Below are 21,534 nucleotides of genomic sequence, written 5' to 3' on the forward strand. Positions count from 1 at the left end.
TTAACAGTGAATATGTATTTTCTAATCTAAAGTTTTACTATCTATATAGTTTTTAGTTTTTTTTTTAGTACAACTAAATAAAAAAATGAATGTTGGGTGTATTGCTTGCAATGAAATATTAAAAGAATATAATCAAGATTTTTATTATTATTATGGATTTTTTTTATTAGTTTCCTATAATAACCCTGGTGAAAATCTCCTGCAGAATGACATATAAATATGTAATTTAAAGATGATGACTGGAGCCCTGGAAAATATGAAACTACAGTTGTTACATATAGCTGCAGCAATGTCTTCATAATCTAACCCTTTAAAATAAGTTTAGTTGGTATGACCTAGATTGATTCTGAAATACAGAATATTTTTTTTACTGCCAGTTCATTTAGATGTTACCACTTGAAGCACATTTTTAGGTTACCTGACAAAATGTTTTACAATGAGAGCAGAAGTGTAAAATACTGGGAATCATACCCAGCTCGGATTTGCTTATCTGAATCAAACTCCCGCCCTGAGGAAACTGTCTTGTTGAACTTCATCACACTGAAGAAACAACAGAAGCTAAAAAGATCCTCCCAATTCTGGTGTTCATGAAAGGAAATGGGAAGGGACATCAGCTGCATTGCAGCGTTTCTCAGTTATTTTATGTAGGATAATGATCACAGCTTATGTAGGTATACTTTGCATTTAAATAATCACGTCTTCCCAGTTTAGGTCTTGGAGCATCTAATAATGAGATGATGAGTGGAAATGTCAAAATGTGCAGTTCTGGGCTACTCCAGGACCACTGGACTGAGAAACACTGATCTGGATGATTCAGTCAGCTCACACACCTCCCACTGATGGAGATGTGAGATACATGGAAGATGTGTCTGTGCTTGAACAATAAGCAACAGTGACTTGTTCCATACTGCCATTGCTCATATAAATGCAGTCGGATTAAAAAAGGAACATTGTCTTATTAAATTAAAATAAACATGATTTTAGACCAGTGCCATTTTAGTATAATTAGCATTTTATAGTATTTACTAATATATTGAATTACTGATTTTTTTTTTCATTTAAATTTTAAATTTAATAATTTTCTTATGTGCTTATTTTTTTTTTTTTTTTTTGTGAATCAGCTTGCATTTATTTTACTTTTCAAAGCAACATTTAATTTTTTTTGTTTTGTTTTGTTTAGTTTAAGCATTATTTCATGTACCAAAATCATTATTTGAATAACCGGATTATTATAATTTTTTTTATACTTTTACCTCAATCGCTTGAATACTTTTAGTTTCAGTTTTAGCAAACAATAAAGCACTCCTTTAGACAATAAATGGCATTTCTTCATTAGTATGCACCATGCTTTTAAAACTGACCTTTAACGGGCATGTCAACCAAATTTTGATTAAGGTCAGTACTTTTCAATAAAGGTCAGAATTAAAAACAAGTGCACAAATGACTCATGTTTTTAAGAAGACATTCATCTCCAGTAATTTCTGTAGCGACAGTTCAAGTGTTAGCGCACAATGACTGCTGTGATTTGCTCTAAACAAAACAAATCAGTGTTGAAAATGCTGATCATTCATTTAACGTGAGAGACTCAAAGTGAAGTTGACGATTTCATGTGACAGGATAATATGCACCAACATCTTGTGTGATATCAAAGATGCACATGCTGAATCTTGCATCAAAGTAATTCAATCAGATCCCTCCATGCCATATGGCAGCTCTTAAATGCAGCTGGGTTTGATGTCAAGGGCTCTGCCGCTAACTGAAAGCTACAAAGAGCCTAACACGGGTTAGCTGAGTAGATTCTACAGTACTACATTTTATTCCAATGCCACTCTCAGCAAACAAACGGCTAAAAGTCTATCTTCAGGATTTTCTTCAGCAGCCTCATTTACGCATAGAAATAGCAATTAGTTTTTGGGATTAAAGATGAGGGTTTATATTGAGAGGTTTATATTTCCCTCATGATGTTTTATCAGCAGTTAATAATGTGCCCAATCAATTAAAAGAGCATAAAATTACACAACATAATTACGGGCAGATTATGAATAACAGAGCAGAAATATGGGTCTGAAAAGAAACTGTTACTGGATTTGACAGAAACCAATGTTCATAAGTTGTTTCAAATATCTGTTTACATGCTCCCTGTCTTTAAACCAGGGTTGCCAGACAACCAGTGCATCCCTCCTGTAGCAAAACGTGCCTTCGGGCAAGACTGGGGGATTGTGGGAAAATGGAGCCAGATGAGTGCACATACATGACAGAAGAGCTGATCACCCCCCGGCATCTCCCTGTGCTTCAATCTATCTCTTTCTTTATCTCTGATCACCTCCAATGTCTCTTACTCCCTCTCGACGTCTCAGCTGTGGGGCTCAGTGGAATTCTGGAATCATGGATTTCTTCATGCATCCTTTTGTAAAGTCTGACTCCCTACTGGCTGTGCACAATTGCCATTAAAGTGTCTCTTTCCCACAGTATCGCTTAACCCCTCTTCGGCTTTTCTTGCATCAATCTAGCCATCTATTAGATGAGAATACTTTCTTTTATATTTCCCTGTTCAGTTCTTCAGCGTTGACCTTAAAACGAGCTCTTATAATGGGCCAAAAGATCTGGATGCTTGGCCAGTTTTATATATCCCACGCACATTTATTTATTGTTAAGGATAGTTTCAGCTCTATTTGGTCTTACTAGTTGAGCTCAATTATCAAAACTAACTCTAATGACTACACAGTCGAGGGTAGCCTGAATTAGTTTGCCCCTTTGAAATGGAATTCCCAAAGTGTCTTAATACCAGCAACTCCGTCTGTCTTCAAAGGGAACTTTTAATGAGGGAATCTGTTACACAAACTAAAACCGATTACCCCGCGCTGCATCTAAAATTCCCCTAATATACGAACGTCCCCTGGTCATTCAAATGACAGTAAATGCTTCTCCCTTAACAAGCAATGACATTCATTTCTGGCTTGTAGCCAGATTACTTCATACATGGCTAATACCCCATTGAACATGTCTGTCAATCTGTGCTGATTTCCTCTGGACCAAGCTGCATTCCTAATAGCTGAGTTTCTGACATAGGAAACACAAACTGCTGTGCGAAATGATTAACTGAGTGATTTTGTCGGTAATTGTGTTGGTGTAAGGTACAAAATGAACAATAAGCGTTTGGCTGTGTTCTATTAGCAAGATGTCCACATCGCTTCGAAACGCATAAAGAGGAAATTTCACACTCTGATTTCTGGCCTTCTTACACACAGCACTACAAATGACAATTAAATGATAGCAGCGTCTCAAAATTGAACGCAGCACCCAATTTATTAAGCTATGTGATTGTTCATTATGAAAGAGAAACATTCAGAAATTTAAATAAAAATCACCAGCTCATGAGCAGGATAATGTTTCAGCTCAAGGAATGATGTCTTATCAGGAGTAAGTCAAATCAATGTGTATTTAAGTAATATCACAAGCTTTTTTTACAGATCTTGACTATGGTTTTGATCAATCATAAATTTATATTATTTATATATTATATATTATTTCATAACATTTATATTATTGTTGATCCAATGTTTAAACTTAGTTCACCCCAAAATTACGATTATGTCATTAAGTACTTACCCTCATGTGGATCCAAACCTGTAAACCCTTAGTTCATCTTCAGAACACAGATTAAGCTATTTTTGATGAAATCCAAGAGCTTTCTGAAGATGAAAAAAGGTCTTATGGGTGTGAGTAATAAATGACAGAAAATGTGAATGTGTGAATTTTCCCTTTAATTAATTTGTTTTAGTTGTTTAAATATTTATGCATTAAATAAATTTTATTTCTTAACACCATTTGTATAAAGCCAAACCAAGTAAAGAACTGTTCATTGAAAGCAACACATTAATAAATATGATTTATAAAATATAACATAACTGGTGGCTCAACCATGGCAATTATTTTTTAACAGTTTTTGGAATGTAGAATGACATTTTCAAACATGTAAACTATTTATATATTATATATAATGTTTTTTTTTTTATTAATTACTTTTTTATATATATATATATTTTGTTCATTTGACGTCTTTCTCTGAATTTTACAATGTTTATCCCCTTGAGATGACAATATGAAGACCAAATATGTGACTCTGGACCACAAAACCAGTCTTACGTAAGTGTCAGTTTTTAGAAATGGAGATTTTTACATCAACTGGAAGCTGAATAAAAAGCTTTCCATTGATGTGTGGTTTGTTAGGATCAGAAAATATTGGGTCAAGATACAACTATTTGAAAACCTGGAATCTGAGAGTGCAAAAAGAAATCTAAATATTGAGACAATCTCCTTTAAAGTTGTCCAAATTACGGACAGGTAATTGAGGTTTTGCTATATTTACGGTATATACCTGTGCAACTTATGACTGGTTTTGTGCTCCAGGGTCACATATACTCTCCTAATATACTAAATTTTCAAGTGACACATGAAAACTCTACTCTTTCATCACTCTCCTTGTCATTCGATTCCATCCTAAATAATAATAATATTAATAAAAAAACTTTGCGTTCTCTTTCCTTAACCCCTCCCTGTCTAGCTTGTACTAATCTGGGCTGCGTTTTCCAAAAGCATCATAAACCTAAATTGACTGTAACTCCATTGGTGGCAATGGGTCTATAATGTTCTTAGGCTTACGATACTTTTGGGAAACTTACCTATAAATGCCTGAGACTTTTTTACCATGACACTACCTGTGTTTATTGTCCTCTTTATGACGACTCACTTGTTGTATTCCTCAATTGTAAGTTGCTTCAGATAAAAGCATCTGCTAAATCAACAAATGTACATGTAAACATATAATAATGAATTATTTTTGACATTTTATCAACTTTTTTCTCTGAAACCCCTAACAAGACCATTTGTGTAAAGGCAACAAGTAAAGTGCACCACTGCACCGCATTTAACCAGATGTCCATTTGTTTTCATTTTTGAATCTCGTTTAACTGCATAGTAAAGACATTTCTAGTTCAGTGATCAATATACATTTCCAGTATTGCCTATAAATTCCAGGTGCATTTCAGTTTTTTGACCATGGTAATCATGTGACGAGCTATTGTATAACATTTTGTCAAACTACTCTACATTTAGTCATCAGATTAACTCATGGCACCATCATTCCCCTCCAACTAAAGCTCATCTGGGATGACACGATGCTGCTGCTCTTGCGGTGCTTCCTCGGGCTTGTTTACTCTGGTCCAGTTTTCAACAGCAAAACTAGTCCAAGCAAGTAATTAGCAGAGGAAGATGAACGATAACACAAGAATAGCAAGCAGACCCCTCTGTTTGTCAAAACAAACACCATGCGATTGAGGCGCCGACCTGCTGGTCTGTCTCGACACGTGAGGTATTATTTCACTTCGCACAGTAGAAAAAAACGGGGCCACTTCTGTGCACAGCAACAGCCGGGAACAGAAGACCCCCCCCCCCCCCCCAAAAAAAAAACCCCAGAGACGTTATACTGTACTGGAAATTCACCAGTGAAACCGATATGCCTGATTTCAACAGAGAATCCGATTTTCTCCGGTCCAGTAGCGCCAGCTGTGTGTCTGTGCTCGTGGTCAGACTGTTGTCAGCAGCCTGCAGCACAAGCGACAGATGGAAACGCTGCATTAAAAAGGTGTGATGTGGTCCGAGACGAGGTGATATGCCTAGCACCCTCCAAAAAACACCTCTACCTCAATCATCCTCCACTTCACAGCTCACGCCTAAAGAGATAGATAGTACAAGAGAAGACATGCCAGTCCCTCGATTAAAAGAAGACGGGGGAAACAGATGAATATTGGCTATCTGTTTTCGTAAGTTGTCCCAACCACCTGTTGCGTCTCTCTGTGAGTGTGTTATTGATCGGCTCGCGTGTGGTTGGAGGCGATGCGAGTGATTGGGTGGAGAAGGCTAATCCTGCTCATCCTCTTTTTCACTGGAGTTAGCGTGCTGGGGGAGATGCCTCGTCTCCTCTCTTCACCGCTGTGACCTGAATACAGAGCGTGTCTTGGTTCAGCCTGGAAGAGCGTTGTTTTGATACGGATGTCTGCATAACTAGATGTCAAGCTGTCTGAGCGTGAGGTCATGTTAACATAAAGAAAAACCACCCTGTTCTCTTAGCTTCAAGGAATGTTAAAATCCAGGTATTTGAGTATCTTTTTTCATCCTTGGGATTGTTCAATTCTTTGCTAACAGGGACCCTGTAAGGTTAACTGATGCAAGCTTCTGAAAAACAGAGATTCAGTTCTCTTTGTGAAACTTGAGGGATCAACTCGGCCCCAAAATAATCATCAAGTCATCATTTACTCACCATCGTGTTTCCTTTCAAACTCATATGACTTGCTTTTGTCCGTGGAGAATTTTTAGTACTGGTTGCTCTTTTCTATCCTAATATTAATAACGAGGGCTAAAGCATTCAAGGTTCAAAAAGTTTTTCATAAAAGTATTTCTTAAGGCATGTGTGCTGCATTCCAAGTCTTCTGAAGCCATGAGTGAAAAACAGACATTTTCACTACTTAAGTTGCTGATAAATCAGTCAGAGGAATCAACCATTCATGAATTTCTCTCATTACTGAACAAATATTTTAAGTTCACTCACATTTGCTGTTGTTTGGTGAATTTTCAACATAGGCTCATTAGAAGTACGTGCCTCTACATACATTTCTGTGAAACTCAAAAAACGTACCTGTACATACGATTCGCTGCAGTTTCCAGTTGAAATGAACACTAGAGGCAGTAAAACTCCTTTTCATTCAAATTAAAAGTATTTTATTAAAACCCTTTTATTCATTTTCACACAAAATCTGATTTGCAGGTCCACAGTTTTGAATAATAAATCCTAATTTTTGCATAATTACTTGTTACTTGAGTTTTAAAAAATGGCACGGCTGCATCAACAAATGCATATTTTTACAAATGCATTTTTATATCGAGGCAAAATCAAGTCATTTTAATAGGAATCAATGTAATCGGGAATTTCACATGATGGTAAAAGATTGCAATAAAGCTGCTGTATGTAATATTGACCGATAGTGGTTGAAATGAGTTCTACAGTCCAAATTCAAAATATTGGAGAGAAATGTTTCTCCAGCCCCTCCTCAGACTCCTCAGGTAAAATCTGTGATCTCTGACCCTAGTTTGTTTGCTGGCTTCCAAGGCTGCAATACACTGTGTTTTCTGCCAAATGGTAACCCAGGATGTCAAAATGTAATTGGGTAAATTGGCAGTGAGCAGAATCACACAGACCACAACAAAAACAGAGATTCCGACACAGGACACGCATTTCAATGTAGAATAAATGGCTGTAGTGTTGTTTTTTAGGGAAACAGATATGTGAACTTAGCATGCTTCCTAAATATCTACTACCATATTATGCTTTAGGACCTTCAAAAACTTATGACCTGAATACAGAGCATGTCTTGGTTCAACCTGGAAGAGCATTGTTTTGATACTGATGTCTGCATAACTAGATGTAATACTTGTATGATGCTTTTTTTTTTTTTTTTTGCCATTCTGGAAGTTGACTGCCCCAGTCCTCATTTACAATTATATTGAAAAGAGTGACCAGGATATTCTTCAAATTTCTCCTTCTGTGTTCTGCATAAGAGAGTCACGCACCATTGGAATGACATGACGGTGGGGAAGTGATTAAATAATTTTCATTTTTGGATGAACTATGCCTTAAAATTTTCTTTATCACGACTCCAAATCATGTCTTAAAGGGCATCAGTTGTTGCTTGCATCTGTGAAGACACAAGCAGCACTGAGCAGCAGTTAAGGCCCAATGTTGCCCCATTTTTAAAAAGACTCTATTAAGTGTCGAGACAATTGACAGCAATTAAGGTGCTTAGAGGGAGGCATTTACTCAAATGTCTCTTTCTGTTGCAGTTGGCTTCTCCGGCCCAGGTAATTTCGAACCAGTCTTAGGGAATGAAAACAGGTTGCCTCTGCAATTGTGTGTCAGTCTAATAATGGAATCTCGTAAGTCACAAGGGACAGGCTCATTTTTACAAAGCAACAGAGAAAGTCCATTACCCTCTGTGTTGCCTACCTTATGGTGCCTTTTATTTCTTAATTGAAACTCTTGGTTGAGTTATAGCACGGTCTGAAACACAGAGAAACAGGAGCTGCAGAAGAGGGGAGAGACAGCAGACAGCCAGATCCAGAAGCCCTCTCTTCTTTGCCACCTTCGGCAATGACGGGTCTAAAAATATCTACAAGCTTCAATGAGCATGATCTTTCCAGTGAGGACACTATCACCATCCCCACTCATCTCACAGCTGCGAGGAAACTAATAACCAGTGACTCCTATGCAAACAGTCAAATTATTTGCAAATTGTCAAACTGTTAATAACTAGGACAGATCAATCATTGATGTGTAAACATACTGCAATAACGTGATGCTTGTTATAAAGCCCAAACAGTTGGTAGATTGAGGTTTAAGATGCACCGTGATATAGAATTTTAATTGGTAGCAGCTCCACAGAGCAAGTAATGCATGCTCATACTATGAAATGGGCAATTTTTCAAGTTTGATTAGGTAATTTTAGTTTTTAAAGGTTTCTGGCTGTTAATAATTGCATTTGAGATTTGAAGGCAAATTAATCAATTTTAATAAATGTCAGGACACAATTATGGCTTCAGAAAGGTAATCATTTAATTTTACATCACTGTTGTGCTCAAAGTCATGAAACTACAAGGTGAAAATCATGGAAAACCTGCACACCTTATATCTATCTCTATATCATCTATCTATCTATCTATCTATCTATCTATCTATCTATCTATCTATCTATCTATCTATCTATCTATCTATCTATCTATCTGTTTTATTATTTTAAAGTTTTTTTGTTAAAATCGGTATCAGTTATTTATTGTTAAGGTTTCTTGTTTACAAATATGTATAGGAGAACACAGATGTTTTCATTAAGGAAGTAAACTCATAGATTTGTGCCATTGCTTTCCAAGCAATATATATATATATATATATATATATATATATATATATAATAATAATATATATATAATATATATATATATATATATATATATATATATATATATATATTATTATTATTTTTTTTTAAATATATTTTCAATGACTTCTAATAGAGTTTTTGTCTGCTGCATTTATTTCTCATTGTTTTATTGTTTTGCCCATTTTATTTATTCATAAGTTTGCTGCTGCTGCTATGCATTTTAAGTGCTCTGCAGCTGAACTTCTCTCTGCCGATTAATCAGATTTTGTGTTTTTCAATGTGTAAGTGCAGCAATGGTGTTTAACAACACATCAGGTTCATTTCTTTCCATCACGACCGGGTTGACTAATTCACAAATAAGATTAATGTCTATTATGCCTTCGCCTTAAGGTGGGAACATCATTTGGCTGTAATCTCTTAGAGACCCTTCAGCTTCCTGACAGGCTACTGCTATTGTCTGGTTTTTTGCCCGTACAAACCACTTCCAGTAAAAGGGTCTGTGAATATGAACCCCCACGCGTTTCATTGTGCGCCTCTGAGCCCTTTTGTTTTTTCATTTCCTATTCCCATGTTTTGGCACAGCTTCTCAGCTGTTGGTTCTGATCCTTTTAAATTGTTGTTTCTGATTATGCGCGTGTGACAAGCCCAACTATTCTATCTCAGAAATGTCAATTGGCTCTGACTGATTTTCATTGGAGCTGTCTACTCCCAACACGGCATTGATTTCTAATGAGAGAGCTGAGTAAACACTGTCATTTGAGGAAATAAATATGCTGATTATAAACTTCTCTATACTGAGGGAAATGATGGCTCACTGATATCTGTCCGCTCCCTCAGTCCCTAATGAAAAATATGGAGCGGCAGATTTGTTACTTCATTGGGCTAATTGAGTGTGACAGGCAAAGAGCAAGGAAGAGGGGGGGTGATAAAGCAGCACACAGAAGCTGCCAAAGGCCACACTGGCAGGACAAGCTCACCCCAGGTGCTCATGGGGGTTTCATAGGATGACTAGTGTTTGGATGAGCAGTGATGCTGCTGAGGCCAGCAGGGCATGGGAAGACGGGAGACGGGAGAGGAAGAAAGGCCAATGATCACTCAGACTTGCGAGCCTTGGTGAGGCCACTGCTTGGGGCAGAAACCCACGGCAATGTGGCATAAACATGGCTAAATATTCACTTTCAATAAGCATGTGTACATCGTGTTAGTAAAGAAATCAAATTGTTTTGGCAAACATTATGGAGATATTAAGATTCCATCTCCTATGCTGTCTTGCAGACTAAAAATGAGCTCCTAAAACTTGCATTTTTTACCCAAGCCTCTTCTGAACCTGGCACATTGCACTTCTGGAGGCTCCAGGTTGGTTGTAGTTCAGCAAAATGGTGGCACTGGAGACTAAATGGTTCCTGATGGCTTTACATTTAATTCTTCACATTAATTCTTAAATCTTTTGCAGTTAACCTTCATTTTCATCTCCACCTGTTTTTTTTTTTTTTTTACCTTGCTGAGCCAGTGAGCATTTTGCTCTCCAGTGGTCATGTCTTAACTTTGCAATTTCTGTATTGCATTAGTTTTGAATGTTTCTCATGGGGACTTTTTAGTCTGAGTTAAACCTCTTTTGGCTCATTTTATCATAAAGTAAAACATTGCTAATAATTCTGCACACCTGAATATAAGGAGTTTTTCACTTCCAGTCTTCATGGACAATTATATATCACTTTTAAATGATTAAATACAAAATTAATAGTAGTTATTAAGATTGATGTAGAATTTAGTAATGTGCTTGGGAAAAAAATATCATCAGAATGTCAATGTGCCTAATAATTATGCACACGGTGTATAGACTTAAATAGTCACATAGTCTATAGTCTCAAATGTAGTTTATAATATATACTTTATACATGATGTCGGGGAATCGAAGAGCTGGTGCAAACATATCCATATCACGATAATCAGATACTTTCTTTACTGCTGTCTTCTCACCGGCGTCATCTTTGTTGTGTTTTTATTTTGTTATTGTGAAGAAAGTGTGCAGTGCATATTTACATATTCATATCATGCTCTCAGGACGGTATTGGGATGTTAATTAACAAAGTATTTCCAACTTATTTTCACATTAAAAAAACAAAAACAAAAACAAAACTGTAATAACCATGAGTCACGTTCAGTCTGTTCTTGCATCTTATGTGCACATATCTTGCTGGCTGCAATTCACTTAATGGCCATCTGTGTCGCTTATAACAAGATTTTCTAAATTCTACTGTACATATAGCCCCTTTAGTAGTAAGTAGTAACGTAATAATGACATTGTTGACATAGTCCATAGACATCAGTGGTTCAACCATAATTTTACTTAGCTACAAGAATACTTAATTTGCACAAAGAAAACTAAATGTAAAACTACGGTCGAGCCACTGATGTCACATGGATTATTTTAACAATGTCCTTACTACCTTTCTGGACCCGGGAATATTTCAGTTGCATTGATCCCTATGGAGGATCAGAAAGCTCTCGGATTTCATCAAAAATATTTTAATTTCTGTTCCAAAGATGAACAAAGGTCTTATGGGTTTGGAATGGCATTAAAGTTGAGTTATTAATTACAGAATTTAAATTTTTGGGTGAACTTAAAAATAAGAATAATTTAGCATTATACTATTAAAAATAAAGGTTATTTATAGGCATCAAAGGTTTCATGAAGAACATTAACATCCATGAAACCATTTCATAACAGCTTCTTTACAGTGGAAAAAGTTCTTCAGATTAGGCTATTAAAATGTTCTTTACACAATAAATAAATTGTTCTTCTAAAAACTGTTTACTTAAGCATTCTTTGGGGAACCTAAAATGGATCTATGGCATAAAAATATGAAAATCTCAGTTTGAGACCTTGACTTTTAGGATTGTAGAAATAGTCTGCATTACAGAAGGAAAGATCTGACATCCCAAAACTTTCTTTTGAAAACCTTTAATAACGCTGGCATACTGCAGGGAGACATCAAGATGAATGCCAGTGCATTTTGTTTCCAAAAAATAATAATAATTCAAATCTTGATTTTAAACCCTATAATACTTAAATGCACTAGACAGTAAAAGGCCCTTTAAGGCCTGTAAGTGGGCCCCTTATTAGAGAGGAAATAAATAAGCATCATCTGAGCAATCATTGCTGTCTTTCCCTCTTTCTGTTTCTCTCTTTCTTTCTCACACTTGCACTCACAGTCTCCCACTTTCTTTTTCACAGTCCCAGGTGTCATTGCAGGTCAGCATCCATCCTGGGTCTGTTGCCTAATTAACAGCACGCAGCCAAAAAGAAACCCGACCAAAAAGAAAATAAACACAAATAGCACAGAAATAAATATCATAGAAAGTTAATCGAGACAAACTTAAAAGTCAAGTCTGAAATTCATACAATCAGTGAGGCTCAAATTTGTTTGGACCCCAACATTCTTTGAAATGTCTACCTTTATTTTCCACAGAAGAAAGAAAGTCAAGTTTGGCGTGTGGTGGATGGGGCTTGCAAGCTTTAAAACCAATTATAATTTTGAAGAAACCATAACCCAGGTTTATACATTGACAGTATGTAGGCTTGACTAACAAACTCCACCGCAGCTGCTCTCACTCCTTCTTCATTTCTTTCTTTTACCCTTTATTTTCCCTTCTCTCATGTCATCTTCTAAAATATACAGTTACGTTTCTTTTTCTAAATGAATGAGGCTTACCCAAATTAGCCACTCTGGAGCACGGCTGGGCACCATGGGATGGGTGTGCGGCTATTTAAATAATGTCAGGGCCTGTGAAGGGAAGGAGGGAGCAGACAAGCAGACTAATAACCAGATTTCAGCAACATGGCACTCTCACTCTGTCTTTCTCTCCCCCTTTCCCTCTCTCTCTCTGAAGAAAATTATTTCTTGGACTAAAAATACCCATATCCCTGCCAAAAATACTTTCATCTCCAAGCACCAAAGATGTTCTAATTCATTAAGAGCTCCTCCACTGAATGGACCTCAAGCGAAAGAGCGCGAGAACAAATAAATTACGGATCGAGCATTAATTAAACGGAATAGCCGCGCTGACGTTAACACAAAACACGTCACTTGTTTTTAGTATATTATGGAAACGTGAAGGAGCGTGAATATTGCACATTCCTGGTGAATTCTCGTTTCTCCCGGGATGCCGCTCTCACGGATCATGTAACACTGGTTTATCAAAATGCCTGAGGAGTCTTTTACCAATGGTGTTGCAAAATGTCATCACACTGTTCTTGTCAGGGATAATATGGACAATTAGTGTGCACACAGGCCCGGGAAGATAAAAAACTAAAATTACAGGTCCATGTTTTGGATGGAGTTCATTCAGGAATGCAATATTTTTTAGAAGTGAGCAGCACTCTATGGCATTTCTAGGCCTAGAGTGAAGCATTAATTCTTAATTGTTTACAGAGGAATTTGTTTACGTCTCTGTAAACACCACTGCGGTTGTTAGTGTGCCTTCAAACACACAGTCTGTGCATTACTGAAAGAAAATGCAAATTGAGGCATAAATGTCTGTTAAATTACAGTCAAATGGCCTTGATTAATTCAATTAACCACCAGAAACCTTCTGATCTGCTTTCACATCTTAATGAGCACTATCTCATTGCATATTTTCGTTTTGGTGCGCATGAGTTTTTTGCCGGTCACTAGTTAGCCGACAAGTCTTTGATTGAGTCAAATGTGATTTTCCTTTTCCTGGTGCATTTACAAATGTGGACGAGTGCAATCATAAAAGCAGCTATGCCGTTTTCTTTATTTATTTTTCAAGAAAGCTTGTAAAGGAAAATGATTAATATTCAGCCTTGAAGCTTTATATTTAAGGTTACACTGAGTCGAGCGGTAAAGAACATAAAGCCCGAGTTACAGTATCCAGCTTTCATTTCTTTTGAAACAAAGCAAGCACTATAAAAGGGTGTGAATTATTAAAGGGAGAGTCTGAATTTGAACCTCCACTGAAAACTGTGCTGACTTACTGTTTTTGGGTTTTCCTCCCTCCCTTGAAACGGAACTGAGATATTTTTTCGACATAATTAAATGGGAGAGCGGGGGTGTTATACATGCATTGCAACATTGTCTAATAATTCTAATTGGACTATTTTTAACCCACCATTTCCCATCCATACAGTTCTCTGCATGTTTGCTGGGCCCAAGTTGAACATCAGCTATCAGTGCTTATCAATGTCAACAGTACCACATTGTGACACTCAGATATACAGCGCATTCTCATAAAGACCGCAAGCACACACAACCATATTAATGCCAGAGCTGTTTTTATAAACAAGTGTAAAGAAGAATATTGCATTTGACCAATTTTATCAAGCCAACCATCTACTAATCTTTGGCCACCGATGCAGACTGTATGAGATACATTTTGCTTCAGTGAACATACAGATCAGAGACCAACACACCATAGACTTAAAGCACTAAAGAATATCTTTTGGTATGCTAATTGTAGTCTGGTATTTTTTTTTTTTTTATCTATAAATTAATGCCACTGGAACTCCTGATAAATCATATAAGCAGATGCATAGGAAAAATAAAAGCAAAAGGTCTAAGAAAAATTAAGAATCTCACACACCTCTAATTTGATTCATGTTTAAACAATGCATGTTTGTAAGCAGTGTGCATACTGTTAAAAATATGTATAGCCTGAATGCACCTTAAGTTGCTTTGGATAAAAGTGTCTGCTAAATGCATAAATGGAAATGGAAATATTAAAATATAGCATATATTTATTTGATTTAAAATGTGAAATTCATTTAAATCATGCATCAGAGCTTTTGATTATTAATCATAAAAAAGCAACCTCCTGTCTTTTCTCAGTGCTTACAGAACATAAGCAACATTAATAAAAAAAATATTATAATAATAATAATAAACATCCATATTTACTTCTACATTCTCAGTGAATGTGTATGTGTATGATAGATAGATAGAGTGAAACTGGCAAAAGGTGTCTGTTATGTTTAGGGTGTAATAATGCTATTTGACTTTATTTAAGAACCACCATCTCAATGTGTATCACCGTCGTAACTCAAATTGTCTGATCTAGATCTCCACCTAGTGACCATTACATGATGTTGCTGTTAGTTTTTTTAAACACCTATTTTATGCATTAGTAGCCTATTCAAAACATCTAATTACTTGCTACTTTCACTAATAATCATTCCTTCTACTAATTCACATTTTACTGAATTCAAATTAGATTAAAAGCTAAAACTCGCTGTAATTCTACTCCATAATGAGTTTTAGCTTCGCTTGGAGTCCCAGCATTAATTTACAGACCCATGCCAGTAATTTGACCTCCCGCTGACTGCAGTGACACAGGAGGCAGTCTAATGACAAACTAATGACACAGTCTCCTGGCAACAGCGGACGCTGATGATGATTACACCTGTGGCTTCCATCTGCATAGTCCCACATTCCCCACCACATCTAGAAGAGTGATGCAGCATTAATGGAAATAAATTCTATTTATTGGCTAATTGTTTGCTTTTATAAACCATTAATAGAGGAGAGGAAGAATGTTATCGTGTGAGACTGCTCAGGGTGCCTTGTGAGAGTTCAGATGAAGTGAGCAGGTGGTTGTGCAGACGTATGAATCTGTCCTGTGGGAAAGGTCCAGAGGGAAGGAATGACTTTGAGATCATGGTTGAGACAGACAGACGTGCTTTCTCCAAATTTAATCGTGGAGCACAGACGCCTGATGAAAGAGCTCCTTTGGCTCTGCTGCGTTAATCATGTGACTCTAATAGATCCGTGCACCGGTTAACTGAGTGCAAGGGCACAGGTGCATCTGAGAGCAAAGAGCAGAACCGCATTCATTGATATGGTTTACACTGTGTCCGATCTGTGGGTTCCTGCAGGAGTGCGAAACAGGCCTCAGACTCCTCCAACCAGACGTTGAGCTCTGATATATGACATGTCTGAGCACAAGCGGTAGAAACTCCAGGATGAAACCAGAAGCAGGATTGAAGACAAACCTCGGCGGTATCTGCCATCTTTTTTTGCTTCACAAGTTTGGGGCTGACTGCAGCAGTGTGCAACAAAAAGCAATTTAACAGTATTAGATTCTTACATATTTATTAACAAATTCCGTCTGCTTTGTTATCAGGTTGGACAACTGCACAGAGTATTAAACACCCCTCTCAGGACAACCATGAAATGAATGCGGTCAGACATAGACATGCTCAATTATTCATCCCTGCTACTGTAATAATACTCTTGTATGCTGTTTGTTTGAAGCTTTAGCACTTTTACAGCGCTAAACATTAACTATTCATACGAAATGAGCTTTAAAGAAACAAATCACTCAAAAATGAGCATTCTGTCATCATTTACTCATGTTATTCCAAACCCTCATGACTTTTCTGTCTTCTCTGGAACATAAAAGGAGAAAAGGAGAAAAGGAGAAGAACTGTTTACTGGTAACTTTTATACACACAGGTACTGTGAATGTAGCTGCAGCTTTTAATCTTCCAAAACAAGAGCACCATAAAGGTATCAAAAAATAGTTTGTTGGTGTGTTTCTGTATTCTGAGAATCTAAACTATTGCCAGAAATTAACCTCCTTATTCAGTTGTTAACATCTGACCTCTCCTTGTTGTCTGTTCTTCCCCTTGATACTGCAAACTGCTTTTTCTTATGTGTTTTAAATGTATTGCCATAATTAAATACTGGTTTGTAGCTCAAATAGTTTTACCATTTACTGCTACAGTATTTATCTAATGTATTGGAAGCCTCGAACATTCAAAGAAAGCTGACAGTTTGAATGAAAACTGCACATGTTTGTGTAGTTAGCGTCGCCACTTTCAATGTGTGAATGGGAAGATAGATAAGAGATGACAGAAGGTGGAAACAGACAGTCTCTGCCAGTGTTGGGGGAAACGCATTACAAGCAGTGCTAGTTACATAATCAGATTACTTTTTCAAGTAACTAGTAAAGTAACACATTGCACTCTTAAAAACAAAGCTTCTTCAAAAAGTTCTTCATAGCGATGCCATAGAAGCAGTGGTGGAGTCTATGTGACACGCAGGTAATTTATCCCACTAGGAAAGGTGAAGGATTTCCATATACACACTTTAAAAAGCATGAGGATACATAACAACATTGTTTTGTAACAGAACTTTCACACGTGCATTCATAAATTCACCCTGTCCATGTTGCGATGCACCTAGTTTTTGAAAATCACACCGTTTCTGTTGATGACCAGTGTTATTTTCACAACTCTTGTGCAGCATGGAATGTGAGTCACTAAAGGAGATATGAAACTAAAGAAAACTCAAAATACATGCTTTCGATGTTTTCATTAGCCAGAAACCTGAAACTGCTTCTTCTTCAGCTGTAGCAGATGACACGAACGGCTTGAAAGTTTTAATTGGCAAGGCTTAAAAAACATGCAAATGATTACATTGTGACAACGTGAGGATGCACCAGTACCTTCAAATTTACACACACACATATACTAGGCTTAATTTCCTGTGTCCGTATTAACTCTATATATATCTATATGAGGACATAATTTTTTTTAAAAAAGCCTACTCATCTTTAAATACTGGACGATCAACAAAACTTATGGGACATTTGACAGATTGGTTCTCACCATCAGGAATGGAGAGAGAAAGCTGCTGTGAACTGGAACATCGCTTTTCCCGCCTTTCCCAAAATGCCACTGCAGCTCACTGTGCAAGATTATCAGTGAAAAAATACTTATATTTGGGTCTGTTTCTCAATCCAAACCTTTGTTATGGCTTCATACGGTATGTGGAATAAAGCGCATGCATAGAGTTATCACCCAATTTTATACTTTTATGGTGCTTTTGAATCTTTTTTTAAACATAAAGGGTCCAATCAGCATTCATTGTCAAAAGAGCTAAAATTTGTATATTCTTCTAAATGTCCAATTGTTTTGGAGCAAAAAAAGAACTGAAAGCAAAAAAGAACCGAACTTCAATTTTATAGAGTCCTATTTTGTCACCCTTAATAGGCCTATGGGACATTTGCTAAAATATTGCCATCTTTCCACTGTGTCTTTGCACTATCCCTTTATAGGGTGCAGAACCATCTGTTCTTTTTGATAGCATAGCAACGGCAGCTCGACAATACATCTACACCTCTGCAGCCCAAAGGTCTGATTAGTTGCTCTAAAAGCTCTCTTAACAGCACAGCTACCACCTTTTATTTTCCAAGACTCTCTCAACTTGACCAACTGGTACTTTTCCAAAGATTTCTGTACCATTTGTTTCTTCATGCATTTTACAGGCACTTTTTTTTTACAGGCACTTTTCATCTGAAACTTAAAGTGCATTGAAGGTATACTTCAGGCCAGGGTATACATTTTGTCAGTATACTGCGTGTGTAACACCTGTGTTGTGTCACAGTGTCTGGGTTGTGTTCCCTGGGGTTCCACTAGATGTCCTCCTTTCTCACGGTGTCTGTCACCTTATCACTTCCTGTTCCCTTATTTGGTCACCTTCCTCCTTGTTGAGTATTGATTGTTCCCCACCTGTCTCCTGTTCCCTCATTATCCTTCCGTGTTTTTATACCCTGTCTGTCTGAGTCTGTGGTACGGAGTCCTTGTTTAATGTCTGAGTATTATTCATGTCTGTCAATTCTTAATGAGTCCACGCTTTGTGTTGAAGTGATACCATAGCAGACCTGAGCTGTGGCTGGTGAGTTTTTTCTCTTTATGGAAACTGATTTGGCGAAATTTGGAGTAATGTAGCATTACATCACATGCTCACCAGTGGATCCTCTGCAGTGAATGGGTGCCATCAGAATGAGAGTCCAAACAGCTGATAAAACATCCTAAATATCCGAAAGTAATCCACACAAGTCCAATCCATCCATTAATGTCTTAATACAAATACAAGTAAATGCATTCCAAAAGAGTTCTTAACAAATATGTAGGTGGGTTCTGATCAGAATGGGCAAGATTTTTTGGCTTTGGGTTTTCTACCTAACACACAGTTTTTTGCTTAACAAGATTGATGGACTGGAGTGGTGTGGATTATTTATGGACCATTGGGTTGTTTTTATCTGCTGCTTGGACTCTCATTCTGATGGTACCCATTCACTGCAGAGGATCCATTGGTGAGCAAGTAATGTAATGCTACATTACTCCAAATCTGTTGCTATGAAAAAACAAACTCATACATTTTGGATGGCCTGATGATGAAATATTCCTTTAAGAGAGATTCAGTGCTTTCAGACCATTGGATCCCATTGGAACAGACATCAGTTACGTGCAAGGAAACCCATCCGCTTGTATGTGATTCAAATATCCTTTTGTTTTCATTTTAGATTTATTAATTCTAAGACTCAGAGCTTTCACTGTATATTTATAGATTTATATCAGATTGTGTATTAAAACGTGTTGTTTTTGCCTGTTGTTTTCAGTTAACAGCACCAGTCCATGTCCAAAATCAGGCCAGATAAGCAGAAGCAGAGATCTTAGAGATTTCTAGTAAATTAATGAACTTCTGTATATGTTATAACTAACTCACATAAAATCAGTTGAATACATTCCAGTGTATAGTTGCTGACAGTTTATTTTTCAGTAAATTTATTAGGCTTTGCATGATATTTGTGATCTCGCTGCACTGTACTGTACTGGCTCTGAGAACATGGACGTCCCAGGAGAGGACTTCATCCCTCTGACTGTTCTGCGCACCACAACACCTCCTCACACCCCTGCCAGCTAGTATGACTCTGATCTGTGTATCTATATATACATCATAACCATTCTACAGAACTCGTTATTAAGAAGGTGTTTTGTTTTGGTTACACTGGAAAATCCCAGTTTGACAGACCACAGACATCAGGTGTCAGTCTGCCTTCATATGCTCCACAAACAGTAATTTCAGCAGTTCAGATTAAGATATTTCGCTTTGTCTGTCTGATAAGGGCTGGCCATATGTCCAGGATGTTTTCCTGCCTGTACAGAGACACTGGCACTGACTCCAGGATCTCTGTGACCTTACATAGGACAAGTGCAGGGAAATGGATATATATACAGTGGGTACGGAAAGTTTTCAGACCCCTTAAATTTTTCACTCTTTGTTATATTGCAGCCATTTGCTAAAATCATTTAATTTCATTTTTTTCCTCATTAATGTACACACAGCACCCCATATTGACAGAAAAACACAGAATTGTTGACATTTTTGCAGATTTATTCAAAAGAAAAACTGACCATCACATGGTCCTAAGTATTAAGACCCTTTGCTGTGACACTTATATGTTTAACTCTGGTGCTGTCAATTTCTTCTGATCATCCTTGAGATGGTTCTACACCTTCATTTGAGCTGTGTTTGATTATACTGATTGGACTTGATTAGGAAAGCCGCACACCTGTCTATATAAGACCTTACAGCTCATAGTGCATGTCAGAGCAGATGAGAGTCATGAGGTCAAAGGAACTGCCTGAAGAGCTCAGAGACAGAATTGTGGCAAGGCACAGATCTGGCCATGGTTACAAAAATAATTCTGCTGCACTTAAGGTTCCTAAGAGCACAGTGGCCTCCACAATCCTTAAATAGAAGACATTTGGGACAACGAGAACCCTTCCTAGAGCTGGATGTCCGGCCAAACTGAGCTATCGGGGGAGAAGAGCCTTGGTGAGAGAGGTAAAGAAGAACCCAAAGATCACTGAGGCTGAGCTCCAGAGATGCAGTCGGGAGGTGGGAGAAAGTTGTAGAAAGTCAACCATCACTGCAGCCCTCCACCAGAATGGACGAAAACCTTCTCCAGAGTGCTCAGGACCCCAGACTGGGCCGAAGGTTCACCTTCCAACAAGACAATGACCCTAAGCACACAGCTAAAATAATGAAGGAGTGGCTTCACAACAACTCCGTGACTGTTCTTGAATGGCCCAGCCAGAGCTGAATGTGTGTGTGTGTGTAGTTGTGATATGGTAATTAGGGAATTTGTATGGGAAATGTGCTTAATTTGCAATTAAATATTGCCACAATAAGAAAAAGCTTAATAATGATTCAAATAGCCATTTAAAAATATATATATATAATTTTTTATTTATTTAATTTGGGCATGTTTACATTTGATTCAGTGTTTAAGCCCTACTTTCACATTAAATAATTATATTATATTATATTAATAAAATCGCATTACATTGCATTGCTTATACTACACCTCACTGTAAGACACATTTTTCTCAGTAGGTGGCAGCAGCGTCTTGTATTTAGAACGTTCTCCTGTAGGTTAACTTTTGTGGTCAACACAAAAATTACACAGAAATCACACAAACGTTTCTGTGTTTCTAATTTTATAAATAAATAAGAATATTAATAATTTAACATTTCATTTGAAAACATACATACATAAAATACACACACACACACACACACACACACACACATATATATATATATATATATATATATATATATATATATAATATACATATGTATATACAACATAAAATGTTACACTATACTGTTTGTATATATATAGAGAGAGAGAGAGAGAGTAAATGCACAATGGTGATCATATAATGATC

At 37.0% G+C, this 21,534-nt stretch overlaps 1 pseudogene; it reads left to right on the forward strand.

Annotated features, from left to right (window-relative positions):
- Positions 1 to 10,727: 10,727 nt before the first annotated feature.
- LOC127969762 (uncharacterized) lies at positions 10,728 to 16,722 on the forward strand (annotated as a pseudogene).
- The last annotated feature ends 4,812 nt before the right edge of the window (positions 16,723 to 21,534 follow it).

The sequence above is a fragment of the Carassius gibelio genome, chromosome B13 (genome assembly GCF_023724105.1).
Source record: "Carassius gibelio isolate Cgi1373 ecotype wild population from Czech Republic chromosome B13, carGib1.2-hapl.c, whole genome shotgun sequence".
NCBI lineage: Eukaryota > Metazoa > Chordata > Actinopteri > Cypriniformes > Cyprinidae > Carassius > Carassius gibelio.